The following is an 18847-nucleotide window of genomic DNA, read 5'->3' on the forward strand; positions in this document are numbered from 1 at the left end:
TGAAGAAATAGGTCAGTGCTTCATATTTCAGTTGAATTATAGATTTCTACATATGAAATTTGTCACTCATCTCCCAGATGAAGCTGAGGATTGCATAATCTGAAAAATAACAATTAATAAGCAACGCTAACAATGTACTTTAAAATGCTAGCAAGCAATTAGCACAGAGCACAGACATGAAGGGACACGGAGTTAAACTTCTCCCAGATGGTAAAGAATCTGCCTGCAATGCAGGAGACCTTCAATGCAGGGTTGGATTTTGGGGTTGGGAAGATCCCCTATGGAGAAAGGAATGGCTGCCCCCTCCAGTATTCTTGCCTGGAGAATTCCATGGACAGAGGAGTCTGGTGGGCTACAGTTCATGGGGTCGAAAAGTCAGACATGACTAAGCTACATGACTGAGCAACTAACGCTTTCACTTTCCTTCAGCTGATAATATCACACAGGAAAAATCATGATAAATAGAGAGTTCCTGCATTGGGTAACTGCCATAAAGAATGTTTCTCAAACTGGAGTCCTCAAATACCTAAGATTCTCTTTAAAAAAGTTTTCACTTTTGTCTTTTCATTTCAATAACAATTAAATTCTTTCTCATGTGATAAAAAACAGATGGGGATTTCAGGATTTCTATTGCCCTTTTAATGGCTGAGTAATTTCACATGTTTGGATATAGCACATTTTGTGTACCTACTCATCAAATGATAGTCTCTTAGGTTTTCCATTATTGGGGCTATTAAACAACAATGCTACTATGAACATTTATGTGCAAATTTTTGTGTGAACATGGTTTCAGTTCTCTCGGATATGAAACTACTAGGTCATATTTTATTGATAACTCTCTAACTTTTTGAGGAACTGTCAAACTGTCTTCCACAGTGGCTATACCACATGAAATTCTCGCCAGCAATGCCCACGTGTCCAATTTTTCCACATCCTCACCAAAAATTGTTATTTTCTGTTTATTTTAATTGTAGCCAACCTAGTGTGTGTGAAATGGTATTTCAATATAGTTTTGTTTTATATTTCCCTAATTACTAGTGGGGGCTTCCCTGGTGGCTAAGTGGCAAAGAAATCTACCTGCCAATTTAAGAGACATGGGTTTGATCTCTCGATCAGGAAGATCCCCTGGAGAAGGAAATAGCAACCCACTCCAATATTCTTGCCTGGAAAACTCCATTAATAGAGGAGCCTGGTGGGTTACAGTCCACGGGGTTAAAAAGAGTCAGACGTGACTTAGCAACCAAACAACAACTGTTAATGGCTAACCATCTTCTCATATGCTTACTGGCCATCTGCATATCTTTGAGGAAATTTTTATTCAAGTCCTTTGCCTATTTTTAAATTTGGTTGTGTTTTTTTAAATCATAAGAGTTCTTTATATTCATGTCTAGATCCTAATCTGATATATGATTTGCAAATATTTTCTTCCATTCCGTGAATTATCTTTTCACTTTCTTTATAGTAACTTTTTAAAAAATTAAATTTATTCTTAATTGAAGGATAACTGCTTTACAATATTGCATTGGTTTCTGCCAAACTATGGTTAACTTTCAATGACCTAAAGTTTTCAGTTTTGATGAAATCCGACTTATCTACTTTTACTTCTTTGTTTAATAAATACAATGTCTGGGCTTCCTTTACTAATGGCTATTTTTTCCTGTGTATGGGTCATACTTTTTTATTTCCTTGTATGTTTAGTTTTTTGTTAAAAAAAAAAAAAAAAAAAGACATTTTAAAGGTAATGACTGAACAGGGATGTCCTTAAACATCTGGAAACAAAAATTCTCTCTGAACCCACAAAGCAGGAACCAAAACTCAGATGGTGGTTATCCCTGGCCCAGAAAAGAGTCCTGGCTTCTTAAGCCTCTGCCATAAACAACGTGCCCATATCTTAATCTTTATGGCCAGGAATAAACAGCAAAAGCAAAGAAACAGATTCAAAGAAACAGAGTCTTTGAATCAGACTCATTTTATCTTGTTCCATTTATTCTATTAACTATCAGACTTTTAAAATTGCTTTTTATAAAAGAAAATACTGTGCACATTCTTTAAATTTATTACACTAATAATAAAGACATTATCAAGGACTTGGCAACTTAACTTCTAAAAATATATAAAGTTTGAAACAATGTATTTAACAAAATTATGTTTACCACTAAAAGTTTATTCCACAGTTCAAGAAACAATGTTTCCAACCTTTGCATTTTTTTCCTAGATGGAAAAGAATAAGTTTGGGGAAAGGGTAAAAAAGTATTTTTTGGTTTTCTATTAGCAAGTAGATAAGAAGAAGAAAACAAAATAAGTTTTAAACCCAGTATTTTAAATTCCTCATACTTAATTTAAAATTTAATTTTTTAACATAAGAAATAAATACAAATGCATTTGCCTTGTGAAAATACTCCATTTAGGAAAAACAGTCAGCACATGAAACACGTTTTATAGTAGCTATCTTATTAAAACAATTTGGCAAAAATACCCTCAAATATCCTCAACGTTTCCTTGTAGATCTGTAAAACTAGATGATTCCAGTTATCTTAAAAGGACATGGGGTAACTGTAGATACACTATACATGTCTTCCAAAAATCAGTTTCACATTGTTCTAACTTGTGAAAAATACACTGGCATTAAAAAAAATAAAGATTAAAATCAGTCTCCTGACTACAGCTATCTTTAAACAACAAAATAGGTATTTGATATTTACTTGCATGTGCACAGTAGAACAGTTTATAGTAAACTAGCAAAAAGGCAATAGCTTTTAAAAAATTAAGTTATGGTCATATAGACAAAAATTAAGTGACAAAAATGGCAATGTCTGTCTCTTTCCACAAAGTTCTTTAAAAACAGAGTTACAGTTCCTACCTGGGAGACTTCTTTGTTCATAATGAGTCCTCAAAACAGATATGGTCAAATATGGTGCTCCGTAGGGTAGTTTCCAGTGGAATGGGGGAACACTCTTTTCCAGAGATGGCTCTAGTAAGTCTCTTCACTCTTACCTCATTTAAGGCCAGTTATGCAAACAACTACAACAAAGGAGAGGCAAAAAAATAAAAGCAGAAGGGAGGTTAGATTATTATTTTATTTTCTAAGAAATAATAAAGGTCAGAAATGTTAAGTTAAAAAAAAAAGACACAACTTTTCAGGCCAAATGGAAAAATACTTCCAAAAGACAATGGATGAATATCTGATTTCACAACTAAAGTCCTTCTGGTAACTAAATATATATTTCTATTTAAGACTGCTGCTTAAGTAATACATACTTGCATTCTGCCCTTAATGGTCTGAGACACCCATTTATATGTCTTTTAAAAAAAGGTTTCTGGCTGCATTTGTATGTTTATCTTTCTTTCTACCTATAAATTCTGATTTTTAATGTTTTCAGTTTGCATTTAATTCTTTCATTTCTGTAACACTTCCCATTATATATTAAAGATACTATGGTATTTTACTTTCAAATCTTTTATTGAAAAAGTGTACAAACTTTTTAGATTCATAATACCTAAAAATAAATTTCACTGACTTCTGTTTCTAGTAAGGATGAATGATCTTGTATTGGACTAACTTGCCCACAGATAACAATGGACAAAAAAATCTGGACAAAATAAAATTTACTCAAAGACATGGAAAAGTGACCAAAAGAAGGCAGAAATGTGGGGAATTTGATAACTGAAAGAAAGGAATCGTACTGAATAAGATCTATACTCACAGAGAACTCTTACCAGTATACCCCTAAGTACTACAGGGAGGCTAGGCCTAAGGGAGAAAACCACTGTCTCTTTGGGTTGAAGCATTGGAGAATGTAGTTCAGAGCTGACAGAATGCTAGACAACAAGAGGAGAAAATCATGGTAAGAAGGGCAGCAGAGCAAGGGGTGGGGTACCTTAAATCTGTATACAAATGTTCCTTAAATCCTTGGTTGATCCTCCGAATTGCTCATGCACAGGGAGATTCCAAGTAGCTCCATACAACCATACCACAACTGAGATTCCCTTTTGCTGTTTATAATCACACACTCCTCACTCCCTTTTTCTTAGCTCCTTAGTAACCACTTATCTGCCCCCATTTCTATAATTTTGTCACTTTGAGAATATTATAGAAATTAAATCAATTCCATACTTGAATCAAGTATCGAAATATTTTGTAATGCCTTTTTCACTCAGTATAATGCCTTTGATATCCATCCAACTTGTTGCATATAAAAATTGTTTGTTGCTTTTTATTGCTCCATGGTTTGAAGGTACCAGTTTCTCTTCCACCATTCACTATTGAGGTACATTTGGGTTGTTTTCAAATTGGGGCAATTATGAATAAAGCTGCTATAAATATTTGTGTACAGGTTTCTGTGTGAATATAGGTTTTCATTCTTCTGGGATAAACATCCAGAATTTTAAATACAACTGGATTGTTCAGTAAGTGTGTATTTACTAGCCAGTAATTTAGTTGTCTACTAGAACAAAAATCAATACTCTTCAGAAAAAAATAACAATCCACAATAGTATCCACAACATCCAGTATAGAATAAAAAAATTACTAAACATGCAAAGAAGCTAGAAATTGCAATTCAAAATCAGGGTAACAAAAGTGGGGGTCTATAGAAATCTATCATAAGATAATCAGTTGAAATTAGCTGATAAGGATGTTAAAGCAGTTATTATGAATATGTTCAAGATGTTATAATAAGTTAACAGATGGGAAATACTGGGAGCAAATAGAAACTATAAAACAGAAGTAAATGGAAATTGAAGAACTAGTTCAACATTGAAATTTTTCAATTCACTGGACAAGCTTAACAGATTTGTGATGGCACAAAAATAAGTTGGTGAACTTAAAGTCAAAACAATACCAAATATGAAGACTGGACAACTGAAAAAATTTAAAACCAAAAGCTGACGTTTTGAAAAGATAAAAAAAAATTATTAATACTTGAGGTAAGACTAAGTAAATCTTTTTTCAGGGGTTCACTAAGACTCAATAGCATTAAGATGTAAATTCTCCTCCAAATTAATTCATATACTCAAAAATAAAATTAGTTGTTTACTTTTTGCATATCTAGTGCATTTTATGATCAAAGAATATAAATCTATTTTTGTTTTATTATATATTTATAATGGAGGTTTTAAATGCTTGAGGCTTTTGCTCTTTAAATAAAGACTATATTTTCTCTTAATCATGATTTCCCCAATGATGAATTCCAGATTAAAGTGGAATGTCTATCTAATGTTAGAAAATTGGATGATTCTATGACTGGATCCAAAAGTGCTTATCTCTTATAGTCCCTCTAAATTAAACTAAGTGTTTTTCATATTTTCAAGATTTTTTTTCTTCTTTCCTTGATTTAAACGCACAATTTGAAAATGCAAAGAAACTTGGACTGGCTCTTCACATTGACATAGTTTATTTAAACTATTAAAGACAAGAATTTATAGTTAGGTTAGTCCAATTTACATTGTACTTAGTTGGGTTTTTCTCACTGTATATATCTAGCTTATTTGCATCTATAATCAACAGTGCTATAAAATATTTCTTGGATGATGAGATTCCTCACGATTACTACTTTGTGTTCTTTCATCTTTGAATTTCCCTAGGTAAATCTGTGTAAGAAATGGAAAGTAGTAATTGAATACAGCAAAGACGGCATTTTTTCATCTAGTCAACCACAAACCAGGTTCTGTCGTTTTCTGCCTTTCAAGGAAGAGCACTCCTCAAAAATCATTTGTGTAGTTAACACTGCAGATAAAATCTTTGTGAAATAATGCCACTGTCTTCCATAAAACCTGCGAGTTTTTACAGGTACTTTTTTAAAACCAGGCAGTAACTGAAGCCAGATGGATCCTGCTAATGACTGAGGGTCCTGATGACTCATGGCCAAACATGTGAGGGAATACAGAAACAGTGCTGAGAAGGGAGGCTGAGCATACTCACTCAGAGACTGCATGAAGACAGAAAAGCACAAGATAAATCTATACTCCAAAAAGATATGTAGACAATGAGAAGCAAAAAATATGAAAACCAAGAGAAAGCTAATACACTGAGAACCAAAAAAGACAGGAGGCATATGAATAAATAGGGAGAAAAAGAGTACTACTGATGATCTGATGTTTGTTATTATGAAATTAATAAGCTTACTGTTTTTAAAACATCTCTCTCTAGTATTTATTATGTATTATCTGTGCTATCCAGAGTTCAGTATTTTAAGTCTTCTCTCACCCCCAGGAGCCCAAAGCAGGAGATCTGATATGGACGGTACAAACTCCTTATAGACCCTCGTGCCTGGAGGCTTCCCATTACTTGTTCCAATTCTCTCCTTACGGGTAAGACCTTTCTGTCTTCATTATCTGCTTCCAATTCTGCCCCAAGTGCTGGCTAGTGCAGCACCTCAATTCCTTTAATTTCGTTTAATAAATTATTCAGTTTAATCTGTTAAATTCAATCTGATTTAAGAATCACATGAGGAAACAAGGTGATAGAAAAATACCTATAATGCACTTAATATATAGAAAGAGTAAAAAAGGAAATCTATAAAACACTCTTCTTCCTTTGTTACTCTGGAGTCAGGCAGAGGTACAGGGCCAGAATTTTTAAATATAGAGAGAAATAGAACAAAGGAATATCTATGGATCTACCACCCAGAAGTAATGACAGTAAACATTTTTGATGCATTTTAATGAAGTATTATCAATAAATCAGAAGTCCCCACACTCATACAAAGCCTACCCCCCTTCCTTTTGATAGAGATAACCACTGGCATAAATTTAATATATATCTTCTGGTCAAATTTTTTCTATCCATCCATAAACAATATACACTGATGTTTTATACTTTAAAATACACATGCTTAAACTGTATACTATATATATTAAAATTACAATGTATATAAGGTACTTTAATAAAATTAGTGCAGATTGAAGGTTGTCTTTATCATAAAGTTATTTAATTTTTCTTCTTTATGATATACTTTTTGATGAGGAGAGAAAGGGATAACGTTAGCCAAAACTCCCAGTGTGCTGGGATTAATAGCTTAGTTCAGCTATGCTGTCATCCAATAATAGGTTGTTATAAATAAACCATTAACATTAGTGGCAATTATAAATTATTTTGGTTACATGAAGTTAAGATTCCAAAGTTACATCTGTGTTCTTATTAATTCTACCTAAAATAAACTTTAAGAAGTAAAAGGGCACTTAAAAAACTGTGGAAAAAATAAGTTTTTTTCCTTGGGATGGATCGAAAGATTTTTATGAAAGAATGAAGAAAAAAATGATGCCACCAACTTTCCTATTAGTGATGACACAAAAGTCATACTATCCAAACCAAAGACAAAAACGATCTAAATGAAATTTGAAATCAAGCCATCCATAACAGTTTTTGAATGTCTATAAAGTTTACTTATTTGACTTCTCTACAGTATATAGTTGTCTTTTCTTATTAACACTGTTAAGAGAAGGCCTAAAAGAAAATCAAGACTTTAAAAACAGAACTGTTCTTCTTAATAAAATGACAATATTTGCTTATTTTTTCTTGTTAATCTTCAATTTTTAGAAGACTGACTTCATTGTTCTTATGATTACAAAATGTGTTTATGAAAATCTTGCCATTTCTCTCCAGAAAAGTACTTATCTCTTCACACAATTTTTGGGGTGTCTTAAAAATCTGGGTAAATGCATAGGTATTGTTAGAAGATAAAATTGCATTACGTTGGAAAGAAAGGTAAAATGTCGTTTTTTGATAAGAACAAGAGTTCCAAAGGGACGGAGCTGGGAAACAAATCTTGGTAAATGGCAAGTATTCTACAGTGAATGAGCACTACAGACAATGACTGTAGGGAAATTTTTCATAACCATGTGCAACAAGAGACGTGAAGAAAAATATTCATGTTAGCAATGTTTATGAGAGCAAAAAATAGGAACAATCCAGGTGCACGTCAATAACAGCATGGATTAGCAAAGCCTAGTATATTGATACACTGAAACCTCACATTAGTTAAATAAACTGACCAGATCCAGCTATTCACATCTGCCTACAGGCAACCACAGTCCCTTCTGAAAATCCAGGTGGTTCAGTTCAGTTCAGTCGCTCAGTCTGTCTGACTCTTTGCAACCCCATGGACTGCAGCACGCCAGGCCTCCCTGTCCATCACTAACTCTTGGACTTTACCCGAACTCATGTCCACTGAGTCAGTGATGCCATCTAAACATCTCATCCTTTGTCGTCCCCTTCTCCTTCCGCCTTCAATCTTTCCTAGCATCAGGGTCTCTTCCAATGAGCAGTTCTTTGCATCAGGTGGCCAAAGTATTGGAGTTTCAGCTTCAACATCAGTCCTTCCAATGAACACTCAGGACTGATTTCCTAGAGGATGGACTGGTTGGATCTTCTTGCAGTCCAAGGGACTCTCAAGAGTCTTATCCAACACCACAGTTCAAAAGCATCAATTCTTCGGCACTCAGCTTTCTTTATAGTACAACTCTCACAATCCATACATGACTACTAGAAACACTAAAGCTTTGACTAGATGGACCTTTGTTGGCAAAGTAATGTCTCTGCTTTTTAATATGCTGTCTAGGTGAGTCATAACTTTCCTTCCAAGGAGTAAGCGTCTTTTAATTTCATGGCTGCAGTTACCATCTGCAGTGATTTTGGAGCCCAAAAATATAAAGTCTGACACTGTTTCCACTGTTCCCCCATCGATTTGCCATGAAGTGATGGGAACAGATGCCATGATCTTCGTTTTCTGAATGTTGAGCTTTAAGCCAACCTTTTCATGCTCCTCTTTCACATTCATGAAGAGGCTCTTTAGTTCTTCACTTTCTGCCATAAGGGTGGTGTCATCTGCATATCTGAGGTTATTGATATTTCTCCCGGCAATCTTGATTCCAGCTTGTGCTTCTTCCAGCCCAGAGTTTCTAATGATGTACTCTGCATAGAAGTTAAATAAGCAGGGTGACAATATACAGCCTTGACGTACTCCTTTTCCTATTTGGAGCCTGTCTGTTGTTCCATGTCCATTCCTAACCACACCTTCCTGACCTGCATACAGGTTTCTCAAGAGGCAGGTCAGGTGGTCTAGTATTCCCATCTTTTCCAGAATCTTCCACAGTTTATTGTGATCCACACAGTCAAAGGCTTTGGCATAGTCAATAAAGCAGAAATAGATGTTTTTCTGGAACTCTCTTGCTTTTTCCATGATCCAGCGGATGTTGGCAATTTGATCTCTGGTTCCTCTGCCTTTACTGAAACCAGCTTGAACATCTGGAAGTTCTCGGTTCATGTACTGCTGAAGCCTGGCTTGGAGAATTTTGAGCATTACTTTACTAGCGTGTGAGATGAGTGCAATTGTGTGGTAGTTTGAGCATTCTTTGGCATTGCTTTTCTTAGGGACTGGAATGAAAACTGACTTTTCCAGTCCTGTGGCCACTGCTGAGTTTTCCAAATTTGCTGGCATATTGAGTGCAGCACTTTCACAGCATCATCTTTCAGGATTTGAAATAGCTCAACTGGAATTCCATCATCTCCACTAGCTTTGTTTGTAGTGATACTTCCTAAGGCCCACTTGACTTCACATTCCAGGATGTCTGGCTCTAGGTGCGTGATCACACTACTGTGATTATCTGGGCCATGAAGATCTTTTTTGTACAGTTCTTCTGTGTATTCCTGCCACCTCTTCTTAATATCTTCTGCTTCTGTTAGGTCCATACTACTTCTGTCCTTTATTGAGCCCATCTTTGCATGAAATGTTCCCTTGGTATCTCTAATTTTCTGGAAGAGATCTCTACTCTTTTCCATTCAATTGTTTTCCTCTATTCCTTTGCATTGATCACTGAGGAACGCTCTTATCGCTCCTTTCTATTCTTTGGAACTCTGCACTCAAATGGGTATATCTTTCCTTTTTGCTTCTCTTCTTTTCACAGCTATTTGTAAGGCCTCCTCAGACAGCCATTTTGCTTTTTTGCATTTCTTTTAATTGGGGATGGTCTTGATCCATCTCCTGTACAATGTCACGAACCTCCATCCATAGTTCACCAGGCACTCTATCAGAACTAGTCCCTTAAATCTATTGCTCACTTCCACTGTATAATCGTAATAGATTTGATTTAGGTCATACCTGGATGGTCTAGTGGTTTTCCCTACTTTCGTCAATTTAAGTCTGAATTTGGCAATAAGGAGTTCATGATCTGAACCACAGTCAGCTCTTGTTTTTGCTGACTGTATAGAGCTTCTCCATTTTTGGCTGCAAAGAATATAATCAATCTGATTTTGGTGTTGATCATCTGGTGATGTCCATGTGTAGAGTCTTCTCTTGTGTTGTTGGAAAAGGGTGTTTGCTATGACCAGTGCGTTCTCTTGGCAAAAATCTATTAGCCTTTGCCCTGCTTCATTCTGTACTCCAAGGCCAAATTTGCCTGTTACTCCAGGTATTTCTTGTCTTCCTACTTTTGCATCTCAGTCCCCTATAATGAAAAGGACATCTTTTGGGGGTGTTAGTTCCAGAAGGTCTTGTAGGTCTTCATAGAACCGTTCAACTTCAGCTTCTTCAGCATTACTGGTTGGGGCACAGACTTGAATTACCGTGATATTGAATGGTTTGCCTTAGAAACAAACAGTAGTAATAAAGTATTATCAAGTATGGGCTCTGGAGCCCAATTCCACCATTACCAACTTTCTGACCTTAACCTCTCCATGCATCAGTTTCCTCAACTACAAAAACGAGGATAATATTTGTACCTACTCAACAGTTGTTTGGAGACTAAACATTTAATGTTGCTGTTGTTTAGTCATTAAGTTGTGTCCAACTCTTTCTGTGATCCCATGGACTGTGGCCAACCAGGGTCTTCTGTCCATGAGATTCTCTAGGCAATAATACTGGAGTGGCTTGCCATTTCCTTTTCCCCAGGGATCATACCTTAATGTATGTTAATTTTGATTACTTGCTCCCCTTAAAAAAGGGCAAAAACACCTTAAAACCAAAATTCTGTGTTTAAACACTCTGCATATCAACTACTAAATCTAAAATATTAATGACTCTTACATCTACTTTTATACTCACATTAAAGAGATAAATACTGAAAAGCCTAAAACAATGGATTTTAATACTAATAATAATTATAAATACATCTGTTTTGGAGATAAGTTATTTTCAAAGCAATTGCTACCAGAATCTCAGTTATCACCCCTGAAATCTTTTTTACTCTCATACCCTGTGTATGTTACTCACCAAGCCCCATCTGGTCTATTTCAAAAATAAATCATCAATCAACAGAGATACAAATCCAACACCCTATTCCTGCTTAGACTCTTTCCATGAAGTTTTATCTCACATATGACAAAACCCAAAACTCACAACACACAGCACACTACACTAGAGCCACACTAATCTGTCCTTCAAGTCCTCTCCATTCCCCAGTCTTTTTTCCCCATTCCATGGCCTTCACTACAATACAATCTCTGCTGTGAATAATCCCTCCTGTTTTCTTCACCTGCTCAATTCCTTATTCATTGTTCAAGCTTTAACTCCAATTCAATTTCTCTTACCCCAGTAATCAAAATCAGCCCTCCATGACAGTTGCAACTTTTTCTTCATAGAATTAAAAAAATATATTTCTTACATATTTGTTTGTGTGATTATGTATACCACTTACCTTCCTCACTACACTGTAAAACACCAGGTGCACATTTTTAAACCAGCACAGAGTAGGTATACAACATTTAAGAAGTTTAATTTGTGGAATTAATGAATCTGTTCTAATTCAAGAATGGCAGTGAAGTTGAAACCTCAAAGAGAATGAGGATCATTAAAGTGCTCAAAGGACATTACAAATCTTCCTAAACAAATTCAAGAGGAGTATGAATGGCATGAGGGGGACAAACTAGATTATTAACATAAGGGATTAGGCAAAGGTTTGGTGTTGAGAACACAGGGAGGAAAGAAAGATGAAAGTAGTAAAACTGTTAGATTAGTCTCTACTAATTGGAGAATGCCTATTTCTGTGGCATCATTCTGCAACATAATTTACCTCTCTGCTTTTGTCATACTGCAAGAGAAAACACCAGGTTTTGGAAAGAATCCATATTCAAAGAGCTAAAAATGAAATGTAACACCTAGACTACAACAGTTTAGTTCTTTCCTAAAGAGCAACTCTACTAAAATGGAAGAGTTTGGGGGAGAGAAGATCAAGAAGAGATGAAGATGTAGTAGCTTAATAAGAAACAAGACAGTCTGAGAAGGAACAAAGATATTTAAAAGCAACTGAGGGGAAGTTCGGAGAAGGCAATGGCACCCCACTCCAGTACTCTTGCCTGGAAAATCCCATGGATGGAAGAGCCTGGTAGGCTGCAGTCCATGGGGTCACTAAGAGTAGGACACGACTAAGCGACTTCACTTTCACTTTTCACTTTCATGCATTGGAGAAGGAAATGGCAACCCACTCCAGTGTTCTTGCCTGGAGAATCCAGGGATGGGGGACCCTGGTGGGCTGCTGTCTATGGGGTCGCACAGAGTCGGACACGACTGAAGCGACTTAGCAGCAGCAGTAGCAGAGGGGAAGTCTTGCTGGATGACAGAGTGTAAACTACCCCTTTCACTCCAATAAAATCTTTAGGAATGGCTTGGTTTTATTCATCACCAAAAAAATAATGTTGGTATTACATTTTTTATGTTTCTTACTTGTTTTCTACTTTGCAAGAACTCTTGAAAAGAGCTCCAAGGACAGAGAATGGTAGTCTAAGGAAGAACAATTTGTCCCCCCACCACACAACAATTATATTATGAAAACATATAGGCAGTTAAACTGAATGATAGAGTATTCTATTTCTTATTGAAAAACAACATATTTCTTCAGGTCAACTAACCAATTAGCAAACTGGTTAATGTAAGGCCATAATGAAGTGAAGGATTTTGAATCTGGATCCCTATGATTCATTAATATTTCTACTCCAAAATGAAAGGCTATATGCCTAATCTTTGGTAAACTGCCTTTCAAATGGGAGAAGCTGGATAGTCCATTAAAGGCAGACAAGAGAGTATGAATAGACGAATGAAAGTCATCACTATCATTATTGGCAAAATTTAAAGTATACATCACACGAATTCCGAATCCAGGGTCATATTAGTTTATGAAAAGGGTCAAAGAACCTTTGAAAGTTTGGAAAATAACTATTTCAGTCTCATGTAAATTCTTTCAAGAAAGTTCACCATGCCATGTAATTTTAAGTCTAAAACAAACCCAAGTGAATGCTTTCCAAGAATAAATTAAGGATTACATTATAATGTAATTATCTCACTTTAATGATGCTTAAAGTAATTAAACAATTTAACAGAGGGAAAAGAATCTATGAAAGGTCCTGTTAACTGTTGACCATAGTAGAAGAGTTTTAAAAAAAAACACATTTTGTTTAAATTCCTCTCATGTTTAGATCTAACAAAAGCAATAATGTAATGCAAGTAGTAAGTAACATCAAATTCCTAATCATAATTGAAAAGACAGTACAAAATGTCTACTCTTTCCTATTTAACCATCTGGAACATGTTAGAGACTCCCTGAAAGCAAGAAAAATCTGCAAGTATAATTACACTCTGGGACTATTAGCATGACATGCTTCAATAAATACTCCTAATAGGATTTGCTGATATAATAATTGGCACTAAAATGGATGGATTTTCTTTATTTGGCTATTTGTTCTTACTGACTAAATACTCAAGAAAACCAATAAATTGTCCCTCCAATAGAAAACAAACAAACAAACAAAAGTCCACCAAGCAAGGACAATGTGTGACAGGTTGCAGAGGCAGAACATAAGGGATGAGCAGAGAGCAAAGATTTGCAAACACCTGAGTTCAATTTTTATTTTCCCTCCCACTGTTTCCCTTTCTTTCTTCCCTCCTCTAACCCCAATCTGGCATGACTATCTGCTCTCTGGTCAGAAGTGACTTGGTTAGGGTTAAAAGAAAATCTTATATGCCATCTTGGAGTTGGTCAAATTCCAGTAGGCTGAAGGCCTTTAGACAATAACATGGGAAAAGATTCAAAACTCACTCTACTCCTGATGGGTTTGGAGATGTAACATTTAGTTACCTAAACTGGAAAGGTTAAGCAAAGGAAGAACCCAACCAATCAAGATGTTCAGGAAGACAGTTCTGGCAGCTGAGCAACAGAGTGAAGGGGGCTGTTTTAATAGACTAGTTCTGATACATTGAGCAGCTGAACCAGTGCAGCAACAGTGGGGTTGAATGAGACATTGGACTAAACCAACAAGAGGAAGAGGTGAAAAAGAGAGCCCCAATTGTCAGCATGTATGAATTATGAAAATAATTCATGTTTTTCTAGAATTAATGCAAACATTTGTATATCTATTCTACAAATATAGAATACACATATAATTCTTTACAGTTTTAATGATCAGTGCACATATTAAGAGCATCTCTATTCATTAAATTTTTAACATAATTTTATTATTAATTTTATTTCTTTTCAGCTGTGCTCGATCTTGCTTGCTGCATGCAGGCTTTCTCTAGTTGCAGCAGCCGGGGCTACTCTCCAGTTGTGGTGCTCAGATTTCACATTGTGATGGCATCTCTTGCTGCATAGCAAGGACTTACAGACTCCAGCAGTTGAGGCACATAGGCTTAGTTGCCCCATGGCATGTGGAATCTTCCCTGAGCAGGAATCGAACCCATGCACCCTGTGTGGGCAGGCAGATTCTTAACCACAGGACCAACAGGGAAGTCCACTAAATTTTTATACACACAACTTCTCATGTTATTAAAATATTCTTCTACATTGTCTGTAAAATATTCTTGTGTGTGTGTGAGAGAGTTTTTAAGCAGAGTGTGGGACTTTAGTTCCAATTTTTTGCTATTAAAAACAATGCTATGATGAGGCATCTTTCTGGCTAAAACTTTACTTTCATTCAGGATTATATTCTCTAAATAAGTCCTACAAATACCAAGTGTCCTGTAATAGGAGTCTAGGTGTATATTAAAGACATTTAGCTAAGACTGAGTTTACAGGAGATAACAGATGTCTGAGAGAGAAGCTAATGAATTTTCAGTTATGTACACATTAATTATGAATATGACATCCAAGTAGATCTGTCTAGCTGACTTCCAAAGTAGAGGGATATAAAGGTCTTCAGAATCAATGACATATTGATAATAATGGAATAGATGAGAGGACCAAGAAAAAGTATGTCGAGAGGAGAATGGATTACTCTGGAAACATTCCCATATTTAAAGAAGGGGGCAGTTATAGCCAGAAGATCAAGTAACAAAAAGAAAGAAAGAAAGAAAATGAATAAAGATAAGAGGAAAACCAGAAGTTGAGAGCAGAGAGACCATAATGTCCAGTTTCAAGAATTATTTTGAACCTGACAAAACAATCTCAATCCCTTTGAGGATAACAGCAACACATATCTACACATCTATCAGCTATCACATATTGTTTCACAATTGCAACAGTAAATCACACTGCATTCCTTCTGATGACCTCTTTTTGTTGTGAATCTGAGTTTATGGTAGGTGCTGTGATAAAAAGCAAGCACCATGTGGAAATCAACATGAAACAGGAAATGAGGGTCGCAGTGCCCAAGCTAAGCCCAAGATGTGAGAAGTTATGCAGTACTCTCAGATGCACACATCCTATTAGTAAGCAACTGCGGTCATTTAAGAATAAAATTAAAATATTACTTCTTTGAATTCATGTGTATTATTTTTTCAAACAGCTGCTAAGTTGCTAGCACATACATACTTATTAACTTTTTTGACCTAATTACTTAATAAATGTATCTATTAGGTATTCCTTGGATCGAAGGATACTTTGAACTCAGAAATAGTCGTTACATCTTTACCAGACCCTTAGTTACATCCATTATAACCTTACTATGAATATATTCAAACTAAGAATCCCAAAAAAATGTAGATAGTGAAAGCAAACTTTTATTAACAAATGAATGGAAGATTTATCAATCTGAGTTTAGGAATAGAAGTATGGAATAGGAATATTCCAAAGACATAATAAATATTATTATAAATATTATTCACAAATAATTCATAAATATTATTCACAAAATTAACAGATCAAAGGAGAAGAGCCAAGTGATGACTCCAAAAGTTACTGGTAAAACACCTGATTAACTTCAACACTTCTGAGAAAATTTTTAGAAAAATCATTAAGATTTTTAAGAAACACTTTAGTTTATAAAGGATATCTAGAGAACACAGAAAATACTGTAGATAACTGTGAAATATATGAAGCATACACTTTAAAAACAGAAACAAGTCAAGGACATTCACTAATCACAACGTGCATTGCACTTGTACAGGGAATACTTAGTCTTTCTAGCATAGTATATGTAACAGGAGGTGAAAGAATTAGTATGAAAGAAAACTTGGCCAGAAAATGGGAAACAAGAAACTGGCTTATCACACACAGCATAATTTTGAGGACTAAGTCTAAAGGTGGCATACATTACTTTTACTCACATTCTAGAGACTGCTGCTGCTGCTGCTGCTGCTGCTAAGTCGCTTCAGTCGTGTCCGACTCTATGCGACCCCGTAGATGGCAGCCCACCAGGCTCCCCCGTCCCTGGGATTCTCCAGGCAAGAACACTGGAGTGGGTTGCCATTTCCTTCTCCAATGCATGAAAGTGAAAAGTGAAAGCGAAGTCGCTCAGTCATGTCCGACTCCTAGCGACCCCATGGACTGCAGCCTACCAGGCTCCTCCGTCCATGGGATTTTCCAGGCAAGAGTGCTGGAGTGGGGTGCCATTGCCTTCTCCGTTCTAGAGACTAGAAGTCATTTAAATGGACATTCCTAATGCAAGGGAGGTGGAAAATACAACCTAACTCTGTGCCCAGGAAGAAGAGGAAATTTTTAGTGTATATCTAGCCACCCTGTGCAACAAACCAAGCTGGAAAACAATTTAGCGCTAAAACTGAACGTGCATATATATATATATATACTCTATGACCTAGCAATTCTATTCCTAGGTGGAAATGCCTGTACATGTATATACCACTAGATACTGTAAGAAACTCACTGAAGTATTGTTCATAATAGCAAAAACAAAAACAGGATAAAATAATTCATCACATATTCATAACTAGTTATGAAAATAAATGTGCTACAGAGCAATGCAAATGAATCTTAAAAGTAGATCTTAAGAAGAACACATACAATATACTGCTTTTATACTGTTCAAAAATGAATGAATCAATAGAGTATGTGTGTGTGTGTTAAGTCGCTTCAGTCATGTCCAACATTTTGCGACCCTATGGACTATAGCCCACCAGGTTCCTCTGTCCATAGGATTCTCCAGGCAAGAATACTAGAGTGGATTACTATGCCCTCCTTCAGAGTATCTTCCCAACCCAAGGATCAAACCTGCCTCTCTTATGTCTCCTGCATTGCCAGATGGCTTCTTTACCACTAGTGCCACCTGGGAAGCCCCAGAAGAATATATTACTTAAGTATAGATATATATGTAAAATGTATTTTAAATTAAAAAATAACAGTCACAAAATTCAGTATAGTGTTTACATTTAGAAGGTAACAAAATGAGGATGTGCTGAGAAAGGTTTATTAACACTGGGAGTTTCCACTGTATTGGTAAAATTCTATTTCTTAGGCTGGTATTTATACTACTGCTTGGTCCGTATTAACATACTAAACAATACTTTATGTCTACTTTCTAATGGAAGGCAATAAATTTTTATTAAATGGATTAAGGAGATTACAGAACAGTATTTTATGGAGAATAACTTCAATGTTTTCAAATATTCAGCTAACCCTATTTCTTTCCTTATTTATTAATCAAAATACATTGTCTTGATTACCTAGATAACTATTCAAGAAACTACTGGTTATCACATAAATGTAGTGAAGAATTTAGAGTTTATTTAAAAACTTTTAGCAGTTAACCATCCAATTACTTCCCCAATCATATGACCATTCAGTAAATTCTAACTGACAGCCACGTGGAAGTCTCAATGCTCTTCCTGAATTGTGACCACAGTGGTTATTTTTTGAAACTACAGAAGTATTAACAATGAACAATTAAGTGATGAAGACGAAATAGCTCTAAGCAAGATTAAAGTACAAGCAAAGGAAGAAATACTTGTATTCTGCCCTCCTGAGTAAAGGTGGGAGAAAGGAGGAGTTGTTTTCCACAGAATGATCTCCAGAGGAATTCCAATGAATAACACTGTCAGGGCAAGATGTAGGATTAGGATGTTAAGGAGCTATTAAATCCTTTTCTCCCAGCATTATTTAAAGTGTAGCTTCATTGTTTGATTATAAATCAACAGTATTATTTTTTAAAATACTGATGCTACAGAATTATGGAAATTTTTCCATGTATACTACACATTTTAAATATTCTATCTCTGACTAACTTTGTGACAAACCTTAACAATATCAGATATCATTTTTGTACTGCAAGATGATAACTTATACTGAAACCTTGAAAACACTGACTAATTATAATGAAAAATCATCTGACTGGATGAAAACTGAGATACCCAATATTAACTGAGGTAATGGAAAACAGTTTTATTTCAGTAATTCAAATTCTATGCATATCATAAAAACTGCTATAAATGCAATCCAAAGAGATTTACCATGGGAGTAATAACAGTAAGAGGCAATGAGGTTTGGAGAAGAGAAATTAGATGGGGCTTGAGAAGCAGGCACAAGAAGAAATACCATCATTTAAAGAAGCTCCTATCTGGAAAGAAAGCAAGAGAAGACAGGCTCAAGCACAATGACAACAGTAGGAATATTTGGCTCTGAACCAAGAAATATCTCGATTACTGCCACTTGGGACTAGGGGCAAATCAAACTAATGAAAACAAAGGAATGT

At 35.6% G+C, this 18847-nt stretch overlaps 1 protein-coding gene across 9 annotated transcripts in view; it reads right to left on the reverse strand.

The window, feature by feature from the left end:
* NCOA1 (nuclear receptor coactivator 1) overlaps positions 1–18847 on the reverse strand; it is a 218218-nt gene that overhangs the window by 102355 nt on the left and 97016 nt on the right. For all 9 annotated transcript variants that reach the window (XM_061433132.1, XM_061433136.1, XM_061433137.1 and 6 more), the window contains one exon: positions 2861–3021. The gene's annotated coding sequence lies outside the window, so the exon portion shown is untranslated. The remainder of the gene's footprint in view (positions 1–2860; positions 3022–18847) is intronic.

This window comes from Bos javanicus, chromosome 11, assembly GCF_032452875.1.
Source record: "Bos javanicus breed banteng chromosome 11, ARS-OSU_banteng_1.0, whole genome shotgun sequence".
In the NCBI taxonomy this organism is placed as follows: Eukaryota; Metazoa; Chordata; class Mammalia; order Artiodactyla; family Bovidae; genus Bos; species Bos javanicus.